At 33.2% G+C, this 13,068-nt stretch overlaps 1 long non-coding RNA gene across 1 annotated transcript; it reads right to left on the reverse strand.

The window, feature by feature from the left end:
- Positions 1 to 611: 611 nt before the first annotated feature.
- Positions 612 to 5,840, reverse strand: LOC146998558 (uncharacterized). Its single transcript, XR_015039327.1, has 3 exons — positions 5,750 to 5,840; positions 3,178 to 3,267; positions 612 to 747 (listed from the first exon to the last, which is right to left on the reverse strand). It is a non-coding gene; the product is annotated as an uncharacterized LOC146998558 (long non-coding RNA).
- Between the last annotated feature and the right edge of the window lie 7,228 nt (positions 5,841 to 13,068).

A 13,068-nucleotide genomic window follows, 5' to 3' on the forward strand; every position in this document is an offset into this window, starting at 1 on the left:
CTTTTATTCAACTCTCAATGTCAACAAGAATGTTTAGTTAATTTTTTATTCGGTCTCAAAAGAGAAATCAAAATACGTGGATTTATTTACATGTATTTATGAATCAAAATACATGAGAAATCACAGTGAGAAAAGCACTACCTTAAACTGTGATTATATATAACAAATGCAGTGAATTATAGTTAAAAAATAGTGAAAATATTTATATTTCTGAACTATTTCATATCTAACATTTTCAGTTTCGCATATGTGGCAATTTAAGAACTTTTTTACGTATACCAATTTTTTGAAATATCTGCAAATTTTTGTATCTTCAAGGAAAGCTTATTCTTTCACCTTTAGTATATAAGTAATGGTAATTTATTAGATAAAATTACTTAATGGGGAATACAGAAAAATATCTAACCACTTATCTTTGTGACTTCATCTGCAGAGAGACTAAAAATGTAGTTCAGCTAAATCTGCTATAATAAATGTTTATAATAATGCTAAATTATGCAATATCTATTAATATGACAAATTTTTGTAAAGCTATTTATTTGGATGAAAAAAAAACACATTCAGAAATTTATGGCACTATATTATGATTAACAGAGGAAAAACACTTTTCAAAATTCAAAATAGTTTTTATTAATCAAATTTATCACATTTTGTTTGAATTCATGAAAAACAATCTTATATCCATGTATTCTTATGTATATAAGAACTCTTGATAAATTGGATCTCTGTCATTGCCTTTCACAGCACCTAAAATAAAAAAAAAACACTCACAATTACTATATGTGAATATAATTCATAATTAAATTTAAACAAATGACTATTAGAATGCAAATTAAAGGAAACATTTAAAATATTTTAACATTTAGTACCTATAAACAGAGTAGCAATTATTTGATTTTTCGATTATAGTAACATAAACATGGGGGATGCCTTTTAAAATTTTTTATGTCAGAAAATAAACTCAAACCACCAGCTGAACATATGAGCAGTTTTATCAATCAGCCACTGGTAGGTAACCTGGATACTGAATACACATATAAAGTTGCCAAGATAAAGAGAGAAACAAAATTATGATAATCACATCTTACCTATTCATAAAACTATTTTAAATTTAATGTGTAGGCAAGTCCAAAAATAGTGAGAATGAATTTACTTTGTAACACAAAGTAAAGTCTTGCAGGAGCAAAAAAAACTTGTCTCATGAGATTGGCAATTAAAACGTAATTAAATGCATCTGGTAACATTTATCTGACAACACATAAGTAATTGTTAGCTACGTGCAGAAAATAAAATCTGATCAGGGGCGTAGCTAGAGGGGGGCATCTGTCCCCAAGCACAGAACCCAAGGGGCGCCAAACTGATGTTAGAACATTTTAGAATTAAATGTTTTCCATCCTTGGCAAGCAGTAGGGGGCACAAAATCTTCAGTTGTCCTTGAGCGCTGAAAACCCTAGCTATGAATCTGATCATGTTAATGCAATTTTAAACTTTTGAACTTAACCGCAGAAATTTACCAAAGAAGTACTTGTAACAGTAGTAAATGAAGATGTGGCTAATCTTTACTGTATGGTACACCTTGGTTTCTGTCTGAAAAAAAATCGCAAAGTGGTATTGGTTGTTTGTGAAATGTGGAAGCCCATTGCATCAAATAAGTTTTTCGGTAACCCTAATGTTGATAATGTTGGCAAAAGTAGCCTTTGGGAAAAAAAAAAAAAAAAACTTTTTTTTTGTCAATAAAAAGGAGTTATTTCTGCAAATATTGCCAACATGTTGTGATAAATTTAGTTTTGGGCTACTTTTTTTAATAGTAAACATTTTTTACGGTCCCAGGTTTTTGGTTCTTACCATTCTTTTCAATTGCTGTGTTTGGTTGCACGAAAGTGGTATGGTCTTGTATTCTGAACATGCTATTTATTATTTTGGTGTGGGTACCATCGTTTGAGTATGTCTGAGGTGACTAAGAGACGAAAAATTTGCATAACATAAGCCTAAACATGTGCATGTGAAAAAAAGGTATGTTAAAAAAATGACGTTTCATTTATTTTTTGTCTCTGTGTTTTAATTTTTGTTAGAAGATTTGTTGTTTAATGTTTTTATGTTAGGAAATATGTATTTTTGGTAACTTATTCCTCTCTGTTTGTGTATTTGTGGTTGTCTGTGTGTTAAGACAGTGGCGAATTTTTTCTGGTAACTATGATATTTTTAACTTTCTGATTTTCTTAAAGTGAAAATAGATCAATGTGTACATGGACAAAGTTAAGGCAGTGCACAATGCCCAGTTTGTGCATTTCTCTGTTTTAATAGGTCGATGTGTACATGGACACAGAGTTTGTGTATGTCTTTGACTTCTTATTTTGGTTTTGTGTAGCGGCCACCTTGAAATTGGTGCCGATCTTGATATAAAAAAAAGAAACGATTCGCCAAGGGTTACAGTAGAGTAAATTTTTGCCAAAGATGTTCTACCATAATCACCATTTCAGTGGTTTAAACACTAGTGGGGCAGTATGCAGAGATGAAGATTTAAGTTTTGTTTACACAGCATGGTGGTTTAGGCACTCCAGCCATTACAGTGAACAAAATTATAATAAACATAGCCACAATAATTGTCTATAAATATTGATGTATAACACTGCATTAACTAATATATTTCTTATGCTAGTATATAGCAATTTAAAGAGATGAGACACACTGAACACATGAAAAAATTTCTATCAAAGAATAAGTTATTAAATTTGGCCCGTTCCATAGTAAACTTTAACCATTAGATTACATTATTACACCGTGTTATCAGTTTGAAAAGCAAGTCATATGCCAGATCTTGGATGTAAAAGAAATGCACAAAATAATATACAGGTTATTGAAAAATGATGTATACCAATGTTTATAGATATGATTAAATGTAACAGAAAATTTACTGTCACAACCACATTTTTAAGTGAAATGTATTATTTTAACATTTTACAATATTTAAGGTATGGCATTAAACGCAACATTATGTGCCTGGATATAAGTTAGTAAATTTAAAAAAAATAATAATAATCAAAGAATGAATGTCATGAAAAATTTCAAAAACAAGCAGAATTTAATTTAGAAGACCTTTAGACACTTATGATAAATAAATTTGAGAATTCTTCACCCAAAATTAAATTATAATTAACTAAAACCAGTTTGACTGACCTTCTACAAAATCCTTCAGCTGCAATTTTTTCTAGCTTGAAAACCAAATTCTTCTCCACATGGTAATAACATCTTAACCAGTTGAAATTCCTGCAGAAAGTTTGATAACACAGTAATAGAATTAATAGAATAGAAAAATTAACACAAAAGTATAGAACATCATTTAAACTTAACATTATTACAAATTTTGGTGCTTTCTGACTATCTGCAAAGCTGTGAAAATTGGCAAAATGGTTAGTTTATGGTTCATATCTACTGCTCTGTTCACAAGAAACAAGAAATTTTAGGATGCACACACACAAAAATATATATATATTGGGTCAATATTCACATATTTTTCATCCAATGGAATACTATTCAGAAATAAAGATTAAATATAAAGCATGTAAATGCATATTCATAGTTTGCTATTATCGTGTACACACTCTTGCTGTTTTAGCATAAGTTGAAGCTGTGAGGGCAGATGATAAGAAAGTATCAGAATTTTTCATGTATAAGAAAAGATTGCCCCAAAAATAGTATCTCAATTGTTTCGCACTGACATTTACATAGCGCATTAGAAATATATAGTAATATATGTATAATAAAAAGATAATTGCATATTATTAATTTATTTTTTTTAAATGCCAAACTTTAACAATTCTTTCACATATAATTAAAGAGAATTCTTTCACATGAACATCTAAAATCCATTCTTAACTAAAGAATAAATAATAAAACCATGCAAATTTCTTATCAAGCCCATCATTTCCAAAATGTCTACTTCTGAAAGTTCCCAGCATTTCTCAATATATTATTAAATTTCTAAACTAAGCATCAATGATCATCATGTTCGCTAATGTGGCAATATCTTTCACACTTCTTTGTTATTACAAGTAACAAGTAGGCTTCAATAAATCTTTAACTGTTACATGCTACTTTTGTCTAAAATTTGTACAAATAATAAAATTAAATGAGCTCTTTATAATATGCTCAAAGAAATAATTTTGCATGAAAATTTTGTATGTTATATATTGGCTTGATTAATGATTCAGGAAATAACTCGGGTTTTCAAAGTGCTTCCAATAATTCAAATTTCAGCTTGTGTCAAAATAAAATCTATAACACAAAGATAAGCATATTTTCTTATGAACAATGCATTTTAACATTATTCAATCACTGGCAATAACACAGTACTGATTGCTTCAATAAACATTACTGTAACTGTGTTATTTAAAAGACTGTAATGTTTTAATTATTTCCTAAATTAAAACATTACAGTCTCTTCCTCCTTCTAACACCAAAAGAAAACCCAGATAAGAAATATAAAAATATCAGTAAAAATAAATTATGTTATTGAATGACACTTTTACATTAATTACACTTATGCATATATTATTTTATTATAAATTATTTCAAAATCAAAGAAGAGAAGGGGGAGAAACTTTAATATTGACATTTCTAAAATGATATAAACATTAATCATTTAGTACAGTTTGTTATTTCAGGCAAAAAGAATTCACTTTTCTGGATAGCATTTATATTTCCATCTCACTTTCAATGAAACATCAAGAGAAATACATATAATTTAAACACCAGTTTATTTTATTTATCAGACAGATTATGTCAACTCGAAAAAACCTATCAGTAAAATTCGGTAGTAATAATTCTGAATGTTAGGCAACTTGCAAGATTCAACAAAAATTATCAATACTTTTATTATAATGACAATACTACAGTAACATGAACATAAAATTAAACTGCATATAATAATGGTGCATTGGTTTCTAAAACAATGGGTTCGATGAAAAAATACATGTATTATGGTAGCTATTCATATTCTTCAGCTTTCCTAATATTCTCATGTTCACTTTACATAACTAAAGTATCTAAAATACAATAAAAATGCAAACAATATTTATGAGAAAATGTTAAAAGCAATCATAAGCATTTGATTGAATGACCATATTTTGTCTTCCTGCAAGTCGAATCTTAAAATGATATGCAGTTTGAAAAGTGCTTAATCCTTTTATAAAATATTCAAAAAAGATTAAAAAAAAAGGTACCGTTCTGTTATCAGGACCGGGTTCAGAAATGTATTTATGTATGCTTGTATGTTTGTGTGTCTACATATACACATCTATGCACATACTTACGAACACAGGTTCATACATTTCCGATTCTGGTCCCAATAACAGAACAGTACCCCCAAAAAAACTTGAATTACAAACTAGATTAAGATAATGTTTCAACCATACATATTTTGGACAAAACAATGCAAACACTTATTTTTATACAATTGTTCAAACTATTTAACATAAATTTATTGCTGCAATAAAATAATAAACAATCTGATCACACATATTATTTTGAAACTGAATGCATAAACTAGACTAAAAAAAATTCAATCATAAACATTTGGATAACAGGGCAAATTAGATATTTGAAAAGACAGCCAGCCATTGAGATACACGTAATTCACGACAGAATGGTAACAATTGAATTCATAAAGCTGTGAAACATTTAACTGTCAAAATGACATAAATTCGAAAAGCAAAAAAAGTAAACATACAAGTATTGCAACTGAACTTACCTTTCATGCAACAAAAAATATCCATACCAGTTAACCTCATGGCGCAGCCATTTTGGATTTCGTTTCAAATCAGACAGATGTTTACGGATTTGCGGAAGAATACGAGGAACTAGTAGTTTGCCGGATGCAATGTGCAATGACGCGAAGAATATAGTTCTGTAGAACTTCCTACATTATTCCGTAATAAACAGTACTATTTCCTAATTTTTTCTTTATCTAATTAATTAATTAATAGGGAAATAGTTAAATAATGCCGAATTCATTTTTAATGAAATGTAAAATTTTGCATGTATGGGACGACAACCTTCCATCCAATATTTCTGAGAATATAAACAAATTTTGGAATCTGAGAGTATCAGTAAATAAATATATAGAATATCGCCTCTCAAACGACCACTTCTGAAAGTGACCAATAGTTCTGAGATTATAAATAAATATTGATATTAAGCATTATTTCTATAAGACGACCATCTCTATATAAGACCAAAGTTTCTAGAATCTTGGATAGTCATCAGAGATGTATCTTTACTGCGAAATTATCGCACGACTGTAATTCAATATCAATAACAGATCGCGCGATTGAAAAACATTTTCTGTCCTGTAATTAGAGGAAAAAAATTTTCCTTATGAGGTATTTCTCCCGCTCTCCTTGCGTGCCTTCGTGGTGTAATAGTTCTGCACGCTGGGCCGGTATTTCAGAGGTCCGTTGTTCGATTCACGGCGAAGGCGGTTGCTAATTTTTCATCTCTACGGCTTCCCAAAAAATCCTAATGTCTCTACAGTGGCGCCCAAACTAAAAAGGTGTGGGATGAGGTATATCTACACCCAGGATTTAGTGATTGGATCCCCTTAAAAAAAATGTCGGCCTTTAAAAAGAGAAGTAATATAAGGTATTTCTCCCGCTTTCCTAGCGTGTCTTCGGCCCACCAGCGGCCGAGCGGTAAAGTCGCTGAACCCTGGTAGTGCGATCCGAGGTTCGAATCCCGCGAACGGGCTGGCTGCATGGGTGTTTTCATGGTTTTTCCCACGTGTAACGTGTATACGAGCCAGTTTCCCTTAGAAAGTCCTCCACGAAGACATCCCTCCCCATAGGCAGAGCCCTAGTGTGCTTTGGCATAATTAAATACACCACCACCACCACACCTAGCGTGTCTTCGTGGTGTAGTGGTTCTGCACACTGGGCCGGTATTCCAGAGGTCCGTCCTTCGATTCCCGGCGAAGGCAGTTGCTAATTTTTCATGTTTCCTGCTTCCAAAAAAATACCTAATGTCTCTATACACAAATTTAAAAAAAAATTCATTTCCGTAATTAAATATATCTATATCTAATTTTACCTATATTTGTAGTAGGGTTTGTAATCTGTAAGTAATTATACATGTAATTTATACATTTTTTATAAAAAAAAATATATGTTATCTAGAATTTTGCAAATATTCTAGAAAATGCTAATCCATTGAAAAAAATCTTTTCCATTTCTAAATAAATTTTTTAAAAAGTCAGAAAAAATAGCAGTTAAAATTAATAACAAAATAACAAGAATAAATCATCAATCATATCAATATTTTTAATGTACAGCATTTAGAAACAACTTAGTAAAATACATATGAAAAATAAAATAATGTGCAAGTTTCAGATGTGCAATGTCAAAAAATTAAAACTGGTAAATTTGAGAACAAATATCCTCAAAATGTTTGACAACGAAAGTCCTCCGGACAATGCAGAATGAATGTCCTCAGGATGTGAAATTGATGAACTCCTCAGGACTTCTGAGAATCAACATCTTCAGGACATCCTGTCATATCCCGGGACATAGCGACTTAAATAAGACATCCTCAGGATGTTAAATTACGATCTCCTCAGGACATCTGAGAATCAACATCCTTAGGACATCCTAAGTATGTCCCGGGATATTGCGACTTAAATAGGACATCCTGAGGATGTTTTGTGCTATTGGGGTACCGGTATGATAAGAATAAGGAAAAAATTATAGAATGGCATATCACCGATATGCTACGTAAAAAGATCATAACGCCCATCTCAAGTAGTTATGCTAGCCCGGTGGTTTATGGAAGAAAAATAATGACTATCCATTGACACATCCAAAAAGGTGGAGATTCGAGATTGACTACCGTAAATTAAACTCCATAACTAAATATCCGGTATATCCGTTACCTATTATTGAAGAAATTCTAAGGAACATAACATCGACCAAATATATGACGACTTTAGACTTAACGACTGGTTATTTTCAAATAGGGGTTAGGCCTGAGGACGTGCCTAAGGCTGCTTTTATAACCAAGTCTGGCACTTATGCATTTCTGCGTATGCCGTCTGGCCTTTCAGGGACACAGGCAACATTTCAGCGATGTATGGACATTGTGTTAAGGCCTGCTCTTGGAAAGTCCACATTTATTTATTTAGACGATATCATTATTACTAGTGATAATCTCGACCAACATGTACAGGATTTAAGACAGGTGTTTTCTTTATTAAATGAGGCCGGTCTAAAAGTTAATGTCGAAAAGTGCAAATTTGCAGCCCCTGAATTAAAATACTTAGGTTACAAAATATCTCAGAAAGGAATCGAGACAGACGAATCAAAAATAATTGCTGTACAAAAGTATCCGACTCCAAACACGACGAAGAAGCTCTCTTCTTTTCTAGGACTTTGTTCATATTATAGGTCCTTTATAAAAGATTTTGCAGCTATTGCTGAACCATTGTTAAAATTAAAAAGGAAAAAGGCAAGATTCTCGTGGACGGCCGAAGCCAATAGTGCTTTCGAAAAATTAAAGCAAGCATTAACGCAAGCCCCTGTGTTGAAATTTCCTGAAAAGGATGAGAATTTAGAAATTTCAGCGGATGCTTCGGATTATGCGGTAGGAGCGGTACTTTCACAAAATCAGCAGCCCGTGGCATTTTTTAGCCGAACTTTAAATCAAACACAAAGAAACTATTCCGCGACCGAGAGAGAGGCACTTGCAGTTCTGTTAGCAGTGCAAAAGTTCCGAGCCTATTTTGGAAAGGCGCCAATAACAGTGTACTCTGATCATGCGGCGGTAACTAGATTGTACTCAGGGAAAAACGTATCCCCAAGGTTAATAAGATGGGCACTCAAGCTACAAGAATATAATCTGGTAATCAAGCATACCCCCGGAAAGGAAAATATCGTAGCAGATGCCCTATCCAGAATGAAAATAGATGAAAAAGGTAATACTGTAAAGGTGGCAATGCTCACAGCATGTACAATAAATTCCCGAGAAACTGTAAAAACCGAACTGGGTAAGGATCCTGAGTTTGGAAGCATTTATGAGTATTTAAAGGATCCTGAAAATTTTAGCCACCAAGATATTGTGGAGATAAGAAATAGGGCGGCCCATTACGAACTAATAGATGGTCTATTATTTTATACAAAAACTACAAATTCCAACAACGAATTTCGACCTGTTACCCCAGCTAGTCTTAGATTAAATATCCTGCAGGAGTTACACGACAGCCCATTAGCTTCTCATGCTGGTATTCGAAAAACTATCCAACGCGTACGCGAGGCAGTCTATTTTCCTGAACTGCAGAAGTCAACAAGGGCGTATGTCCAGTCCTGCTCAACATGTCAAGCAGTTAATTATATTAATTTCCGCCCGGCCGGGTTTCTAAATAGTATTAAACCCGAATTTCCAAATGAAATAATTGGCATCGATTTATTGGGCCCTTTCCCAAAAAGTCAGTTAAATTAAAGTCGCTATCTCCTTGTTATGATTGATCATTTTAGTAAGTGGACCGAAATTGTTCCCTTAAAACGAGCCTCCGCGAAATTAGTTACTGATTCTATTTTAAATAAATATATTTTAAAATACGGGACGCCCCTAAAAGTTATATCGGATAATGGTCCTCAATTTGTAAGTAATGTATTTGAAGACATGTGCCAAAAACTGGGCATACGTCATTTAAAAATGGTCCCGTATCGGCCGCAATCAAATATAGCGAAAATTATCCGTAGTTATGTTAAAAATTTTCATAAAAGCTGGGATAACTATGTCAATGAATTTGCTTTCGCCCTTAGGACCGCAAAACATGATACAACGGGCAAAACAACTGCTGAGTTATTTTTAGGCAGAAAGATTATAACGCCGTTAGATAAATTATTTTATGTGCAACAAAGAGCCCCAGAATTTAAAATGGGTGATATAGAAAAACTAATTAAAGAAGCAAAAAAGAATACGGAAGTAGCACAGAGAAAACAAAAGCTGTATTACGACTTGAAACGACGGGGAGTAACTTATAAAGTAGGGGATGAAGTATTAAAAATTAAGCATTCACTTTCTTCAGCGCCACAAGATAAAACTGCCAAATTTTTTCCACGATTTGAAGGACCATATGTCATAGAAAAAATAACTCACGCTGTAGTAGTGTTAAAAGCCAGAAATGATGAAACCTGCTCCGCAAACATTGATCAAATCAAACCCTACTATGATCGTAATAAAATGCAAATTTTCAAAGATCTTTTGCAGGATCCGGCACGGCAGACACCGCAGGCACAAGCTCCAGAGGTGGAACAACGACAAGTACAAGGGCAAGCCATTAAGAGGCAGGAGCAAGTGAAAAGAAAGTTTCCCCGCGGGAAAATTGAAGGTAACAAGAAAAAGAAGCCGTTCCACCGTCCAGAAAAGAGAGCTCACGAACACCCCCAGAATGAAGAAGGAAGAAGTACGACGAATGCAAAGAGAGCCAGGAGAAATAACGGCAACTATAACCCGGCTCCCAAACGGAAGATCAACTCATCGGACAGGACTCTCCGCAACAAATGTCGCCGAACTGCGGAAGGGCCACCAGCGGCGGAGGAAAAGTTACAAGGAATATTTGAACGGCCAGCAACGAGGTCCAAGCAGGAACGCGAAAGAAGTCTCCCGGTTCCGCCAAGACCAGCTGCCATCAAACGGCCAAGACCACAGGTAGAGGCGAAAAAGAAGGTATTCAAGGGTGACTGAACTGGAGGAAAAAGAAAGCTTCTAGAGGAAGGCACTGAAGGGCGAGCCCGCACAAGAAGGAGGATAAATCAAACCAGAATCTGCGCTACCTTCCAGGACTGGGCTCAGAAAAGAATGTCCGAATATCACAAAGATAAGTAAAATTTTATGTTACTTTGCAAACTTAAGTTAATCTTTCATTCGTAGTGCAAGTGGCAGATTTCAAGAAGTTTTACCTCATGCGAAGTCTACCTTTATCGCCAAAAGGGCGAGAAATGAGTTGTTACCGATTTTGGTATTATGTTTTTCAATTACTCGCGCGTAAAACTAAAGTTGATGTATAATAGCGATGTGTAAATACTTAAATATTGTAAAAGTTATTGTATAAATTTTATTTAAAAACATTCTGGCAAGAAAGAAGTTTTAGTCTGAAAGACTTTTTAAAATGTAGTATTTCAATGTAGAAGAATTGGCACGTGCTCGGAAAAGAATAGAAGTTAACAATGTACTACTAATGTATGTTTTAAAATGCGTAAAATTAAAGGCATGTTAATATGTTCTTATATACAATGTGAACTGTTATTTTAAATGTTAAGAAATACTGTGATATGGTAAAAGTGAAAGTAATGCCAAAAAATTTTTTTATTCGTGTGACTGTAAAAGACCAAATTATGGTGAATATGTGTTAAAGGTTGAATGAATGTAGTTAGGCTCTCTGACGCTACACTTTAGAGTTAGCCACTTTCAGAATAGTACCTCAGGGTTTAGAGTTGAAGATAGGATGTGTTACGAGGTCTTGTCATGTTGAATTTTAACACGTTAGTGTTTTGATTGTAGGAGGCAGTGTTGAATACGTATACATAAACACATTCGTGTTTGGTGTTCTTTTACAACACATGTTACCGAGCACGGGGAGAGATAATTAAAATAGTCATGAATAAAATAAGAATGTTAAGAGAAATATAAATATGCATGTTACTTGCCATTTCATTGTGTAACATTTCATTAAACTAGTTTTCCTTCCAGATTTGAATAAAAGCTCCTGTTTAGATGCAGTACAGATGAAAAATTGGGTGTCCATGGAGCTGCTATTGTAAAAACAAATTTTTTTTAAAAAAATTTCTAGTTTCTAGTGAGAAATGTTTGCAAAAGATTGGCCTCGCGTTAGATTCTAGAGCTAAAAGTTTTCAAAAAGGTCGTTTTAGACCTCAGTTTCAAACTAATTAACTCTGGCGGGAAGTATGTAAGGATGTTAAGTTTTACTAACGTTTATTTTATTTTAAATCTTTACTATCACTTCTTATTTTCTACTTCCGGCCAGAATTAAAAGCGTTAACTTATTTATGCAAAATTTGTCTGGCGAACGCCAAGTACTTAAGTTGTGGCTTTTTGCCAAGCGAGAGAGAGGAAGGAGTTAGTCGAAGCAGGCCGCTTGCCTTAGAAGTTTTACTCGGTTGCTGGTTGCCTTCCAGGCCAGAGGTTTAATCCTCGTGATAATTTTAAACGTATTGTAGTGTTAACAGTTCTCTGTACTACATACGGCTTCCTGTTAATATAAGGCCAATCTTCCACGTTTATTATTCCAAATTTAAGTTAGAGTTTAGTTATATTTTTATATTCTTACGTTCAGACCACAAGTAGTTGGTCTCTGTATTCCGAAGTACGGAAATTATTGTAAAGAGTGAAAAATAAAGGGTTTTGTATACCCTTCCTGTGTATCCTGTCTACTTCCCACATTTATTGAACATAGCTTTAGTAAGCTCCCTGTTCCGAGTCAGGTCCTTGCATGTTCCCAAAGAAAGTAAGGCGGAACATAGAACCTGATAGAACTATTAACTGAATTTCGGACGAGAATGTCCAAAGTTACAAAAACACTGCATATCAGATACAAGAATTTAAAAGAAACTCAGTTTGAGAGAAGTTATTTAGTCAACTGTGTTTACTGAAAGTCAAATTAACAAAGTTTTTCTTCTATATACAACTGTTTATTTACACGTAATTAATCATTTACAAAATAATGTAAAAGTAATAATGTGTTTTATTATTTATTAATAGAAAGAATATATTTATTCATCCAGAATCCACAGAATCAGTAGCTCTCTGTGCATAAATTTATTATGCAGAGTTCTGACTGGAACTGTGTTATTTCTAGAGAAGAATGCAAAATTAACACATGGAATATTTATTCAAAGCTACGATTAACACGACAGAAGTAAACTGTATGATATCTACCTAATTATTCAGAAAATCTTAAATAAATAAGAAGTAGCAAAAAACTTGGGAGCATTACATATATTACCACAGGTAAAGAATATATATATTATGACATAGTTCCAAGAGGAAGATATTTATCGC

This window comes from Stegodyphus dumicola, chromosome 2 (genome assembly GCF_044657685.1).
Source record: "Stegodyphus dumicola isolate Sdum_Otavi_A_Nest chromosome 2, ASM4465768v1".
In the NCBI taxonomy this organism is placed as follows: domain Eukaryota; kingdom Metazoa; phylum Arthropoda; class Arachnida; order Araneae; family Eresidae; genus Stegodyphus; species Stegodyphus dumicola.